Source organism: Paramisgurnus dabryanus, chromosome 5, assembly GCF_030506205.2.
Source record: "Paramisgurnus dabryanus chromosome 5, PD_genome_1.1, whole genome shotgun sequence".
Lineage (NCBI taxonomy): Eukaryota > Metazoa > Chordata > Actinopteri > Cypriniformes > Cobitidae > Paramisgurnus > Paramisgurnus dabryanus.
The window spans coordinates 5,551,265-5,566,280 of NC_133341.1; the positions used below are offsets into that span (position 1 = coordinate 5,551,265).

General features: G+C 37.1%; 1 long non-coding RNA gene across 2 annotated transcripts; it reads left to right on the forward strand.

The window, feature by feature from the left end:
- The first annotated feature begins 6,945 nt into the window (after positions 1 to 6,945).
- On the forward strand, positions 6,946 to 13,640 carry LOC135744722 (uncharacterized). Of its 2 annotated transcripts, none has more exons than XR_010530825.2 (9): positions 6,946 to 7,271; positions 8,098 to 8,183; positions 8,333 to 8,405; positions 8,719 to 8,815; positions 8,930 to 9,079; positions 11,272 to 11,339; positions 11,460 to 11,554; positions 11,621 to 11,720; positions 13,290 to 13,640. It is a non-coding gene; the product is annotated as an uncharacterized lncRNA (long non-coding RNA). The 2 variants fall into 2 exon arrangements; XR_012336737.1 differs by lacking the exon at positions 6,946 to 7,271 and adding an exon at positions 7,354 to 7,694.
- The last annotated feature ends 1,376 nt before the right edge of the window (positions 13,641 to 15,016 follow it).

The window sequence follows — 15,016 nt, forward strand, 5'->3', positions numbered from 1 at the left end:
CTGGAGAACTTTTCCATAAGCTCAAATGGCTTCATTTTAAGTTGCTCAGTTCAGTCAGACCTGTGGGCAATTCATCAGCTCATCACACCTTTGACTGCTTCAGATCTCTGACCCAAAAGGACTCTTTTGTTTGATGTGTTCAGCATTTATCATAGGTTTAGTTACCAAATGATTAAAATAGACCTCTGTATTGGATTAAAAAATGGGTTAGGGATTTCCAATGAAGGAGATTTGGTTCACTATCATCACGAGTGTCATGTAATTTTTCAGTGTTAAAACATGGCAACACGTGACAGCGTGCTCCGCTCCTTGACACACTGTGTAGTGAACCAATTCTGTGAGTTTGGCCTGTGTAAGTTATTTCATATAGTATACATACATGTAATACACCACAATATTTACCATCTGAGGCCTGTTTGGCCATTTATAATATAATGTATAATACAACTTGATCACAATATAGATTATATTACATTAAAATAGTATAAATTAAAAATACTTTCATTACTGATCTCTTTTAAGGAACACCAGGCTGGTGTTTGTAATTTGCAAGATGTTACTGTATCAATGTATTTGAATGTGAAAAGGTGTCAGCCCTGGACAGACTGGTGTGAGGCACAGACGTTTATTGGTTCATGCTAATGTATTCCTACAACAGTTTCAAGACTAAGAATTGTGTGGCCTTTCACATCTCTATAAAGCTGTATAAAACTGTCTTTAAACAATATTCACAGACTCATAGGGAAAGACTAAGCCAAGAACTTTTAACAGTCCTGGTGTTTATCAAGTTCTTAAAGAACACTGAGATTGATTAACAGAAGGAAAAATATGGTTACAGACAATGTCTCTCTTAAAAAAATGTTCTCTCTTGGGAACAATGGATAGCCCGTTATCTGAGTGGGGGGTAAGCCCTTTCATCTCAGTTGGGTGTCTCACAGTAAGAGATAAGACTATTTGTGTTGGCCTGGGACAACATTATATTTTCCTGCAACAATTTTAGGTTTTGCTTAATTGTATCTCATCAATGGAGAAATACTACATTGAATTAGAAGTTTGTAATTGTAATATGACTTACTGATTCCATTCTATCCTCATTCAATCCAGGGTGATCTTTTAGAAGACTCACTCACAACAAGCAATCTTTACTAGTTTTAATTCATCTCCCTTCTTGCTTAATGTCCACCATTCAGTTACATTTCTCTGTGCGTTGGGGATTTTTAAATCCAACAACGCTGCCTTCAATCATTCATACATTTCCTTCATTCTCCAGCTTGATTACAATATTACCTTAATTCATCAAATATAGATTGTACACTGGTGTTTGCAGCATTTAAAAACCTTACTATCTGTGTGCTTCTCACATTTCAATTGTCCAAGTCCTCCCTTCACATGCAAACACATTAATTGCATTAGTTTAAATCATCCAACATCATTTTTCAATTGTTAAAAGTTATTTTGGCACTCTTTCCAGGTTGTGCATTTACTGTCACAACATAAACAATTGTGTAGAATTTGGTGATTTAAATTTAGATTCTAGATGTTTTCCTTGTTTGAGGATCAGAGCAAATTTTGGATGATTTAACTCCAATTTAAGACAATCTTTTGTTTTCCGTAGGCATGTTAACAAAAGATCTTAACAGAGCAAAGCAATTCATTCTTCATTTAACATCACACAGCATTTCCTAATAATGTGGTTTCATTTCATTCTTAAAGGCCCCACCGGATTTGATTTCCAGTCTAACATTAGGTATATTTACAACCTATTTCATAAATGTGGGATGTTTAAAACATTCCCTTAAACATTTTTAAAAGGCAAGGAAAAGATTGACTTACCACATCAGCTGAAGAAATAAGATGATCAAACCTTTAGCTCCATGAAAAGACTCTTATTCTCCAGGGATCGAATCAGTCGTACTTTGTACATTTTGATAAGATTTCCACTGGTTGAATATCACGTCCCGGGAATCACCACTTTGTAAGGGGGTGAAATTTATATTTATCCCCCATCCATCTGTTTGGCCCAAATGGCGAAGTCCAAACCGCATGGGAAGGATTGATAGCGCGTTCGGTCTTTTCCGGAGCTTTGCAGATGACGTTTTGGCATTTATGTAATTTTGTATTATTATCTGACTCCAAGATAATGTTAATATAAATCGGATTGATAATTACTTTTAACAGTTACAGAATTTGGGTGGATGTTTGGTTATTCTTGTTTAGCCCTACTTGTTATTGCATCCGTTCATTCGGCTACTCATGTCGCTTTGGACTCACGCACCGGCCGTTTATTAATATTTAATAATCATGCGGGCCCACGATCACAACCGAATCAGGCTTGGTCGCTGCTAGAGGTTTGACCATATGTTCAGAAGGCCGCCTTTTACGCGTGCTCATCTCTGAACATACTTTATTTAGTCCCCATAGAGGTGCAACTTAATTATTACAATATTTATTTCTAACCAGAGGCTCACGACCACTATCATAAAACAAACTGACCGTCTTCTCCAATGATAGCTTTGTATAATCGTGTCATAATTTAATATGCAACTTAGATAGATTAATATTGAAATAACCAGAGGCTGAGGCTCATCTGATTTAGAGTGGTCAGACAACATTTACTTGTTACTCTAAACAGGAAATTAGCCTCCACGCATCTAATTTAACTTAAACTAACGCCAAGTGCTAGTCGGATCTCCAAAATCCTCCGCTGATGTACTACTATGCCATCTAGTCTGGGATTTTGGTCCGTAATACTAGCCTGATTTTCAGACATTGCGGTAACAAGGATACATCGTAATTTACTAATCATGTCAATAACTTTCGTAGCAACACAGAATAATCCAAACACAATTTATTAACCAGGTAGGTAGCACATAATTCAGAAGCCAATTTACATTCCAATTCAAATACGAAACAAACGAAAAACCATTGCATACCTGGTAAGGAGATGAAGATCTGGTTACAGATTCCTCAAAGTAAAATAAAAATACATGATGCTGTGCCAGGACAGCATCATGGGGGTGCATTTCTCGATATTGAAAGTCCCGCCTAAATCTTCTACACATCTCCTTAAATAACCAGAGAACAAAGCATATAGGAATTTGATACTGATTGGTTGTTGGTAAAACTAAGGGCTGTCCTTAATCTGTATACAGTGGGTGATTGGTTTATGCTTAGAAAGGGAGGTGTCTATCAACATTGAATGAAGTTTCACATATACTTTAACATTGAATTATGTTGTTATATGAGTGAGACCTGTAACCACTTGCAATGAGACATTCCAATAGAAAACAAATAAGATACAGATTTTAGATTCTTTGTGCATGTAGCATTTCATATACAGTTTGCTTTTAGAGAAAAGAATACAAATGTATGACACCCTAAAGGTGTGTCTTTGAAACCCAAATGTGTCTCAGTGGGAAGTCCACTGTGAATCGTGGAGAGAGGCTTTTCTCGCACACTCACTTTGCCCCCATACAGTGTCCTTTGGGGAGGTGCTATCTTATTTAGGAAATTATCTTACAAAACCATGTACAATTAATTACATTTTGGAATTAACTTCCTTCATGTCTTTTTATTTATACACTGTAAAAAATATTTTCTGAATTTTTAAGTAAAGTTAGCATTAAATATGTTTTACAAACAATTGGTTTACAAACTCTGGGATGTTTGTGATTATCATCATTCAGAAAAGTGGTGCTTGTGTTTAGACTTGTGTTTTACGTGATTAAATCAGGAAGATTACATTAGTTTCTTTTCGGTGTAGAACAGTTTGTAATCAAAATGCAGAAATATAGTAGGCTATATTTATAAACATCGCTGAAACAAAGAGTGAATTAAAATTGAAAAAGTAATAAAGTTAAAGCTGCTGATAATTTTGTTTATATTTACTAGCATTTTCTGAGTGAAAAATGTTTAGATTTTGTTAAGTAGCCTAAATCCTACTCCAATTTATTTCAGTGTAGGTTTCTCATTTTTATCAGCTTTCTTTTGCTTTTTAAAGGGCCGTCTACCTTTGCTACCAACAGTGCTTTAATGTGGGCCGGTAGGCGCCAGTACTCAGTACCGCCACTTCCAAATATAGCTCTTGAGGGCAGAGATGGGACCAAGTCACACATGTGCAAGTCTCAAGTAAGTCTCAAGTCTGAACCTTCAAGTCTCAAGTAAGTCCCAAGTATTTTTTTTCTTGGGCAAGTCAAGTCAAGTCGAGTCACAGGCTATGTCAAGTCAAGTCAAGTTCTGTAGTAGGTCAAGTCCAAGTCAAGTCACCTTATTATTGTAATTTTACCTGCAGAATCTGATCTTAATAAAGTGACAAGATATACAGTAAGTAACTATCAGTAAATTACAATAATTTGGATTTGCATTGTAAATACTCATGTTCAGTAAAATACATCTTGGAATCAAACAAAATTGTAACTTCATAAATTATTTAACAAATAAAACAAATAACAGCTTAACATCCAACAGACCCCTCTCTGAACACCTCCATCTCTCTCAAACACAGTTCACGTACAACATTAAACTTTGTTACATTTCTCCCCTCTCTCTCTCTCTCTCTCTCTCTCTCTCTCTCTCTCTCTCTCTCTCTCTCTCTCTCTTTCTCTCTCTCAAACATGTGCCCAGAAAAAAACGAGCGCGTCGCACCTCTTCCGTTCGCACGACTAAATTTGAAATAACGAACTTGAGCGCGCAAAAGACGCGACATGTGAACCGCCCCTAACATTGTAGAATCAAGTAATTTTTCTCTGTGTGTGTGTTCAGGTGGCAAACTTGAAAAAGAAGTATTCAAAAATAAATCAAAATTATTTTTCCCACATTTGTCCCCAACACAGTATGCTACGTTACACAGGGCTACATTAGCTATTATTACCAGTGTTGGGAAAGTTACTTCCAAAGTGTAATACATTATATATTACAAATTACTGTCATTTGAAAGTAATTAGTTACATTACAATATTACTGACTCTGAACTGTAATGAGTTACACTACTTTTGCGTTACTTTTGAGTTACTTTCATCAAAATAACAGAAGTATGACTAGGCATTATAAAATGTTAAAATGTAGTTTATTGATGCTTATAAATCTAGAAGTAATGTGTTGGCCCTCGAGCTTTGAATAGGCACTGTGAAGACTTATGGCAAAAAAACAGTAACAATGACTGTCAGAGTCATAAACATAGACAAATGATCTGGTAAAAGTCTGGTAAATTATGGTACACATTCCAAACACAATAAAGCTAGAGCCCTCTATAATGCAACCTATAGACTAATAACATGGCAAGACACGCAACGTCTTTTCATTTCTATTTTTTAATTCACTTTTAATTCAGATTCACAGCACAAACCTGGCATGCATTGGGTTGACACAACTTATCAAAAAGTGCTATTGGAGGATCAGGCCTCAAGGAAAACAGCTCATTTCAGTACAATATAAGGATTACATGTAGACTAACATATAAAACATAGACAAACAGTGGAACACTGCTTTTTGCCAAACATTGCATATAGGCTCCCATACAAAGGCTTGTAAAAACTTTAAACAGTGATGTTTAAATGTACTATTTAAATAACCATGTTTAAGTCTACATTAATGTTATGTTGAGGTTTAGGTTGCTGTTTGTAATAAAACTGTAGATAGCATAGGAATAGCCTAGCAATCTATTATGTATATGGACTGTAACCATAGCAACGTTAGCTTACCTTGTCATTGCTGGTGTGGTGAAATGGATTTTAATGGCAAGATTTTTAAAAGTCTCTTTACTTCTGAGGTTCAAGCAGCACAGGAGACCGATAGAAACTTTCTGTTGCTTTTACTTAGTGCTCTCATTCGCAGAATTTTGCGTGTGCGGCGCTACCGGACCTGATTGCGACCACTTTAGTCAATGCTTATACAGCCGCGGACTTCCCAGATTCGGCTCTTTAAGAAACGCGTCAAATACAAAATTAAAGTAAAAATGAACATGCTGCATACAGCACCTGGAAACAGACATACGCTGCGTCCCAAACCGCCTACTTCCATACTATATAGTAGGCAAAGAGTACGAGAAGTAGGGCTTTTCGCCTACTATATAGTATGGAAGTATGCTGTTTGGGACGCAGCCATTACTATTTTACCCGCAGCTTTCTCCTGTGTGGATGCTGGTCACGCGCATTGGTCAAAAATAAAAAAATTAAAATAACACGTCTATTTTTGAAATGCATTGTTTTAACGCGCTCGTTACTAAGACTGTAACGAGTAAAATACTACCAAAATTTTATTAGCGTTATGCGGGCACCTTGACGTCAATTTGACATCAACAAATAGTCAAGATTTTGACCACCATGTATAACGTGCATGAATATGCATATTTTCATTATATTTTGTAATTATTTCCTTGTGGTTGTAAAGAGGCCCAACAAAGGTATCGATCTGACATGTTTTTTCTGGTCCCTATATCTCAGGTCAATATCATTGACATTAAATCGATGTTGATTTGATGTCAGGAAATAAGATGTCAAATTGATGTTAAATTTATGTCAAAACAATGTCTGTAAAAGTATATTTATTACTCATTGTAAATCAATGAGACTCATTTTTAACATCTTGAAAGTTGTAGGTCTATGTATTTTGCATGTGTTTTTTTATTTATTTAAATCCTAGCATGTTTACAAGTAGTTCACATTTAAAATGACACTATAATTGCATATACTATAAAAGGTCAATTTAATCTGATATCGAAGCTTGATATTGAATGATCCAAGCAGTCATATGACCGACCTTCAACGTTGAAATTTGGTTGAAAAAGCTTAGTTGTTTGTTCAACGTTGACACAACGTTTAAACAACAGTGAATGGTAAACAGTTGCAAAGGGTCAATAAAATAAATGTTTAATGACATTGTAATTTGTGAATCATTCAGTAAAAAGCTGTAAAAACTTGTTTTATGAAACTGATAAAAATACTATTTAAAAATTTACCAAAAGTAATTGGGAGAGTTAAAAATGTAATAGACACATGCAAATAAACTATTATTATTGTTGTTTTATTGTTATTATATTTTCATCACAGTGTCTTAAATATAACATGTTAAATATAAATTTTAAGAATACCATTAATAATAAAATACATCAAGACTTTTATCGGTTTAATTCATACAAGTCAGTTTGGAATGTTTGATCCTGACTAAAAAAGTAGCGAGGTAATCTCGCGAGATTACAGCCTCCCCATATAGAGATTACACGAGACTGGAGAGTTTAACGGCTGTCTGCGTGATCATCGAGAAAGTGCATTGAGGTAAGGAAATATCAAGTCAATAAGTCAATGTTTAAAACGCGTAACATTATTTTATTCACACATAAAATGTTTTTTGTTTAATATGCATCGTGCTTTTTCTGTTATTTGTGAACGTATCCGTTATAATGGTTGATTCGCTATTCCACGGCATGTTCCCGCCGAAATTGGACTACGGTTACATTAATATGATTGTAATATGAATATTAATCAATTAATATGATATCTGGTCTTATCAACTTAACCACTTGGTTGTTTATTGCTTCAGAAAAGCACTTAAATGTAAGGGCTTTTTGGACAACTGTTCGGTAGAAAAGCGTTGATATCGTAGTTCAGTCAGTGAATATCTGATAGGTCTTACAGGCGCCACAGACACCTCTGTCAGTCATTTGTAAAGAGGAGCACCACGGCAGCTGGATGAGTGCGGTCAGTTAATTAATGCTGCTTGCTTAATTTCATGTTACTGATTAAGTGTTTATACTTAACGTTAGATGAGATATTGGTGTTTTATTGCTCGCGAATTTGCAATAACTGCATTTATCAGGCATCACACGTTACGTCACACGCTTATGCTTGTATCTGCGGTCCCTCGCGCTGTATCCATGATTTAAAGCGGAATAAAACTCTTAACTCCTTTGTAAGTCAAACAGTGTAAGTTGTTGGCATGTGCTATTTGAATTGAAATGAAGTGTAATGGTATTATTTTGCTTACTTTTCTTGATGAATAATTAGCAAGTTTAATGGAACTTGAAAATATTAGTTATCCAGACAAATGTGCTCTTGTTTTCAGTGTATTTTTATAACTCTTTTGTAATGTCTTTGTTATCAGAGCCCTTCAAATTAAAAATAGTGATGGTGATCTTGTCAATGCTGAGATTTTAATGCATCAACAGCCATTACATCTGGCTGGATCAGGTAATGTTGTGACATGTTAACCCTGATATTTCACAGTATATACTTAAATGCATTAATGCAAGTGTATGCATTACATTCTGATGAAGGTCATCATTTATAGAATTCTCTTTTACTATTGCACTAATTTTACTTTTTTTATATGTTGTCAGGATTGAACAAGAATCAGACAGCAAGGGTTGTCACATCAGAAACGTAATAACACAAACATAAGAAACTTCACAGGTAAGCTTTTTAAAACCACCTACTACTTGTTTCTCAGTACTGGTTTATCATTGTCATTAGGAAAATATAAGAAAATAATTCAGGATGCAATGGTCTCTGTTCAGCACAGCACTTAATTTCTTCTGTATGTCACTATTCCCTCTATATTATATACATGTTTCACACCCTTTGTTTTCAATAGACAGAGCCAGAATTTAATTCATAGTTCAGAGCAGATGTTGATGGAAGTTTTGAAAAGGGTTCATATTGACAGACAAAATGGATCTTTGTGGTTGTGTACATAACAGCTTTCTTTCCTTCTTATCTTTATTAGGGCTGTGACAGTGACAGTATTTTACCACCGCGATGGTAATGCACCAATTCACCACTGTGGTGCGGTGGTTATAGAATGTGTTTGTGTGAGGGGGGAGGTATATATCTTTTATATATATAAATATATATATAATGCATACATATATTTTGAAATATAAAAATGTAAACAAAGATCAGATATGATGTTTCTTAACAAATGTGTGTGTTCATAGGCGGCAATTTCTTTTTCCGCCGGTGGGTGCTCATCACAACCTCAAGCTTTACTTCGCAATGCCAGGTGCTCTAGAGTCTGGAGCGCTCAAAGGCTTTGAAGAGGTGGAAAGTGGCGCAGTCACGTTTTCGTGTGAATTGTGAAGTTAAAGGTAATGTTTTTCCTGTGTTTTTGATTGTGTTCATGTTTTGTGTGAAAAAACAGTATTTTTCACACAATTTACTGTATAGTGCTGTTTTCACTGTCCTCAAAACGGGCTGATGTCTTCCTTGTTCTATGAAGTCCCTCCTTCAGAAATATGTAACGAGTTCTGATTGTGTAGTTTGTTTAGTGTGTTGTGATTCAACAGCAGCTTAGCTTAGTCAGAGCTAGGGCTGCACGATTAATCAAACACGATTGTCACACACATCTCGTCAGTAAAGCTGGTTCCTTGATAAGTAATAAATCACCATCAGCTGCTTTCAGATGGAGCACCATTTACTACACAGACCCGACAAAAGGATAAATCATTGCCGATTATGAATGCGATATTTTCCCTTTTGTCAGTGAACTACGGCTCTGTGTAGTAAATGGCGCTCCATCTGAAAGCAGCTGATGGTGATTTATTACTAATCAAGGAACCAGCTTTACTGACGAGATGTCCGTGACAATCGTGTGTGATTAATTGTGCAGCCAGAGCCATTTGAGCTTAGCTGGCGACTGACGTGTTCCTGTGGGCGGAGGTTAGTCAATGCTCGTCATTCAACCAGGAATTAGAGGGCTATAGTACAAACTGGCCGTTCACTGTATGGTTTGAAAGGGGAATATATCGCTTGGCAGTAGGCTTGTTGCGATAGTCGGTGAAATGGTGATTACCGGTGCTTCAGCCTCTCACCGTTTAGATCACCACCGCGACACCGTCTTTCACCATCGTTTTGATATTTTCTTGTAATTAAATCATTTAGTTTCGTTAGAGAGAGCAAACACTTACAACTGAATGTGTCTGCTGTTTGAATTCAGCGGAGCTGAACACGCATCATCACAGAGCAGCGGCTGCGGGTGTCAGATTTCATTTATTCCTGTCAGACTGCGGCGAGCAGATGATGGCAGAAGCCGCGTGCTTACTCGTTTTTGTTATAATATACATATATGATGTTTAATATAGGTCAGATCGTTTTGTTGTTGTGTTTTTCATTAAGAATAATAATAAACCCACCATTCAAGCAGCGCTTTATGAAGGAATAGCCGGTTGCTCTGCCTGGGACTGGCGGGTTCTGTCAGAAGTACCTGCGCACATTGACTCAAGCACTTAAACCAGCTGTTGTACTCGCATTTGCACGCAAATTCATACGCAATTTAACGCAGCGTGCGCAAGCGCTGGATTTAAACAACAGTTGCATCTAATTCAAAAGTGAAAGTAAAATGCCCCTATATAATGCATTTATAAGCCCCTTCCACCCGGTGAAACCGGTATCACCGGGTTTGTCACACGCTGATTTACCGGTGGGAAAATTCTGTCACCGCAACAACCCTACTTGGCAGTGAACTTAGAGCATAAATAATACCTTAGCTCAAACAGCAACATTACACACATTACACACGAACTAAATTTGCGATCAGGAAAAACAGTACCTTTAATGTGAATAAACTGAACATATGTGCTTTGCCATTTCGCTGGGTGCTTGAGCCGAGCTTCTGAGCACCCACGGGATTGGCGCCGATGTGTGTTTATTGTAGCACTTCAATACATGAAACAAAAAGTGAGAAACCTTATTGGGGTTACAATGTTTCCAGCAGCACTAAAAACATGTGCTGATGGTGTACGGGTAGCGCAGATTGATACTTTTTCGCAACCTTGAGTGACCAAGAAAGAATATTTTGCCTCTGTTCTGCTCCCAAGCCACCGTGTCATCACTGATATCAGTTGCAAATAGCGCTCTAACTCTGAATCTGCTGGCTGTTTGCGTTCACACAAACTTGAAGATATCTCGCTGGGGGAGATTGTACTTTATATTTTTTCATAGTTTGTGACGTGCACGCAACCGCAGGCCGCACTTTACCACCACGGTGGTTATGAGAACTGTCACAGCCCTAATCTTTATGTATTATGGCTCTAATCATCACTTTTAAAATTATGGCTATGCCCATGAGTTATAAAATTCAAGTTATCACCAACCATTATAATCCACCACCAAGCTACCATGTAGTAATGGAACCTTACAATAGATTTTTTTACTTGTTTTGGATTGTATTCCGATCAAATTCTAGTAATCCTAATAATTAAGATGCAGTGTTTTGTATTTCACAATTTATGTTTTCTTTTTAAAAGGGGCTTTTTATTTTTTTATGTGTTTTATATTGTAGGCAGATCACCGTGCAACTTGGTGAAGTCATGTGTCTTTCCAGATGGCCAAATCTGTACCCCTCAAAAAGTAAGGAAATAATAGTGTCCCATGACAAAAAATGGAAACATTCTTAATTTTTTTTAATAGTTGTGCTTGGGCCACAGTTTTTTATGTTTTTGTACAAATGAAATATGTTTTTTTTTTCAGAACTTTATTAAATGCCATGATAGACAAGATGAGCCTTAAGAGGAGATTTGGGAAGATGCTGTTTCATAAGTCTTTGCTTTGCCAGATTATTTGTGGTAAGTTTGTAAAATCTATATTAAAAATAGGACAAGAATATCTCCTAATCAAAATTTTTTGATCAGGTTGGGGTGTCTGCCAACGTGATGCCTTGCTGGTCTGGATTGAGTTTGAAGTCTCTCACAGACAGTCCAGAAGGTCTGGAGTCCATCTTAGCTTTCATTGGTAAGTGACTGCACAAGAGGCTGTTTGACCCACACGTAAGGTGGGTCAATGTTTGCTTTGTTTAGCATCTCAATTTGGGGGGGTTATAGAGTCAATATCACCCAAGTATTCAGACCCTTTACTCTGTATTTAGTTAACGCACCTTTTGAAGCAGCAGTTACAGCCTCAGGTCTTTTTGGGGAGGATGCATTAAACCTTGCAACACCTGGATTTGTTTTTAAAAAAACAGTTAGAAGCACCATTCACTTCCATTGTATTCTTTTATCCTGCTATGGAAGTCAGTGGTGCTTCTGGTCAGTTTGGTTACAGACATTCCTCAAAATATCTTTGTGTTCATCAGAACCCTTTAAAGGACAAGTTCGGTATTTTAGACTTAAAGCCCTGTTTTCAGATTGTTTATGGTCAAATAGAATGGTTTTGACTGAAATTTCGACATTTTCGGCTGCCCTGAGAATTTTCGCGTGTTTGTGTTTCAGCTCAGACCTCTACAATGGGTTTAATGGTGCACTGGAACAATCCTTCCTAAAATGCATTAAACTTTCGTTTACAAAGACGTGAAACTCACAGAGTGGTCAGGGGTGTTCACTGGTATGCTCACACAAAAATCGCTCCAAAAGACGCATTCCAACAGGTTTTATCGTAGTTTTTACCAACTCCATTGACTGTATTAGACGTCCTGTGAGGTACGGTATTACTCCGCGCCGGGAACTTTGTTTCTATTCTTGCAATTGGCAAAGGCGGATTAGCGCCACCACCTGGGCTGGAGTGTTTATTATTCAAGCTCTAAGCGGAAGAATGTACGGGTGTGAGGCGTTTGGGGAAATAGGTCCACAAGTTAACAACGAATGCTAAAACAGCTGTTGGAAAGCATCTTTTGCAGCGATTTTTGTGTGAGCATATCAGTGAACACCCCTGACCACTCGGTGAGTTTCACGTCTTTGTAAACGAAAGTTTAATGCATTTTAGGAAGGATTGTTCCAGTGCACCATTAAACCCATTGTAGAGGTCTGAGCTGAAACACAAACACGCGAAAATTCTCAGGGCAGCCGAAAATGTCGAAATTTCAGTCAAAACCATTCTATTTCACCATAAACAATCTGAAAACAGGGCTTTAAGTCTAAAATACCGAACTTGTCCTTTAAGGTGTAGAAACATCAAGACCAATAGGAGACACCTGAGCTAAATTCCAGGTATTGTTGGAAAGGGTCTGAATATGTATAATGTAAAAAATTATACATTTGCAAATGTTTCAAAAAACGTTTGCAAATGTAAAAAAATGTATGAGGAAAAATGTAAACAATTGCAGTATCATGAAAGAACATAACAAAATTGAAAAGTGAAGAGGGTCTTAATACTTTCTGAATGCACTGTAGATGATCTTAATTGAAGCTCATTGTCACATTTGTAAACACAACAGCTTTCTTCCTTCATCAGCTATGCTATGTTTCTAGTCAGACCATTAAAGAACACACATCTTGCCTTCATGTGCAATAACTTTTTTTATACATGGGCTAAAAAACATAGCATTTTTGACAATGAAATAACATGCGGTTTGTTTTTCCTCTTTAGATGCTGTCATAATTTTTTAAGTGCATGAGCCAGAATGGACGGGTGGTGGTGGCCATAAGAAGACTGTCAACTAAACTAGGGTGACCATACGTGCCATTCTTCCCGGACCCGTCCTGTCCAGTCTTTTGGAACTCGTATTTGTCGACCGCATACGTCACAGAGGATTATTATTATTATTACAGAAAAGCAACCGTTACATTTTAAGGTAAGAAGAATGAAACTACGATTGTATATCTTATGTTTTTAACTGAATGGCGTATGCGGTCAACAAATACGACTTCCGGAAGACGCACCGAAATCCTGGACGGGATGCGTCCGGGAAGAATGGCACGTATGGTCACCCTAACTAAACCAACAACAAAATTTATATTTGCAGTTATAAATAAAATGACTTTTAAACCTGATTTTGTTTTCTTATTTTATGATTTCATTCTATATTTGGAATATTCAATTTTTGCACTACTAACTGGAAACTGTTTGAAAGAATGTGTTTTTATTAAAAGACAAATTTCAAAGGTGAATCATATGCCGGCTGGGATATCAAAATAGCATTAAAATGACATCAACATCATAACATCCTGATATCAAATAGATGTAGAATTGACATCAAAATGACATCAGCAGGGGTCAAAATCTTGACATCAAATTGACATTAACACTTTGACGTCAAAATGACTTTCATTTTTGACCTATTCTGTGACGTAATTTTGACGTCGATGTTTGATGTCAAATTGATGTTAAATTGACATCAAATGCCCGCTGGATATTGCGTTACAGCAAAAACTAATATATTACTGTAATATATTATATTTTGTAATGCGTTCCTCCCAACACTGATTATTACATTAGCTAACTACCAACTAACCAGATATTAACAAATTGACAAGCACTAACTGGGCATAATGGCTCTTTAAATGACGACCAAAATTGGAGGTTGCCTTCTGGCTGCTTGTGATTTTAATGTTGCATGTCTTGCAAAGCACTGTTCGTCTTTTGCAATCTTGTTGAAGCCAAAAGCGATGACCCTCCGTACCCCTCCGGCTGACATGTTGATATCTGATCTAAGTGGGCGTGGTGTGCGTAAGGTACGAGAGGGCATGACGAATGATAGTGTCGTGATTCAGTCATGACAACGCCATTCTCAGCCTGCGCTCCAGCTGGGTCGACTTTATTTTTTAAAATAATTTATATATTTTATATTTAAACTGAAAACATACTGTGATTAACACTCAAGTCATTCAAGTCATCGTGTCTCAAGTCAAGTCAAGTCCCGAGTCTTTAACTTCCAAGTCCGAGTCGAGTCTCAAGTATTTTATTTTTTGTCAAGTCAAGTCACCAAGTCCCCATGTCTGCTTGAGGGTACCACCATCTCTCCCTGCGCCCAGAACGTACTGTTAGCGTACCAGTCCAGAACGCTCATTTGCAAATCTGTTTAAATCAGAGGCTTAATTTAATCCTTTGGCTGCGCTGCCGCTTTTCAAAGCGCCCTTCACAATGCAAGCTACCTAATTCGTCCCACCGAGAGCAGAGACTACATTACCCATACACCTTTGAGTTTTACAAGTTAAAAGCGCATGCGTAGCTTTTGCTGCTGTCAATAGGCTAGTTCGACTTCATGTGGCGCCCCGACAGCCGCAAGACGTCACAGTATCGCGAGAGCGAGGCGAAATATGATTTCTTGAATCATTCTCGCGGTACTCTGACGTCATCCGGCTGTCGGTTCTTGC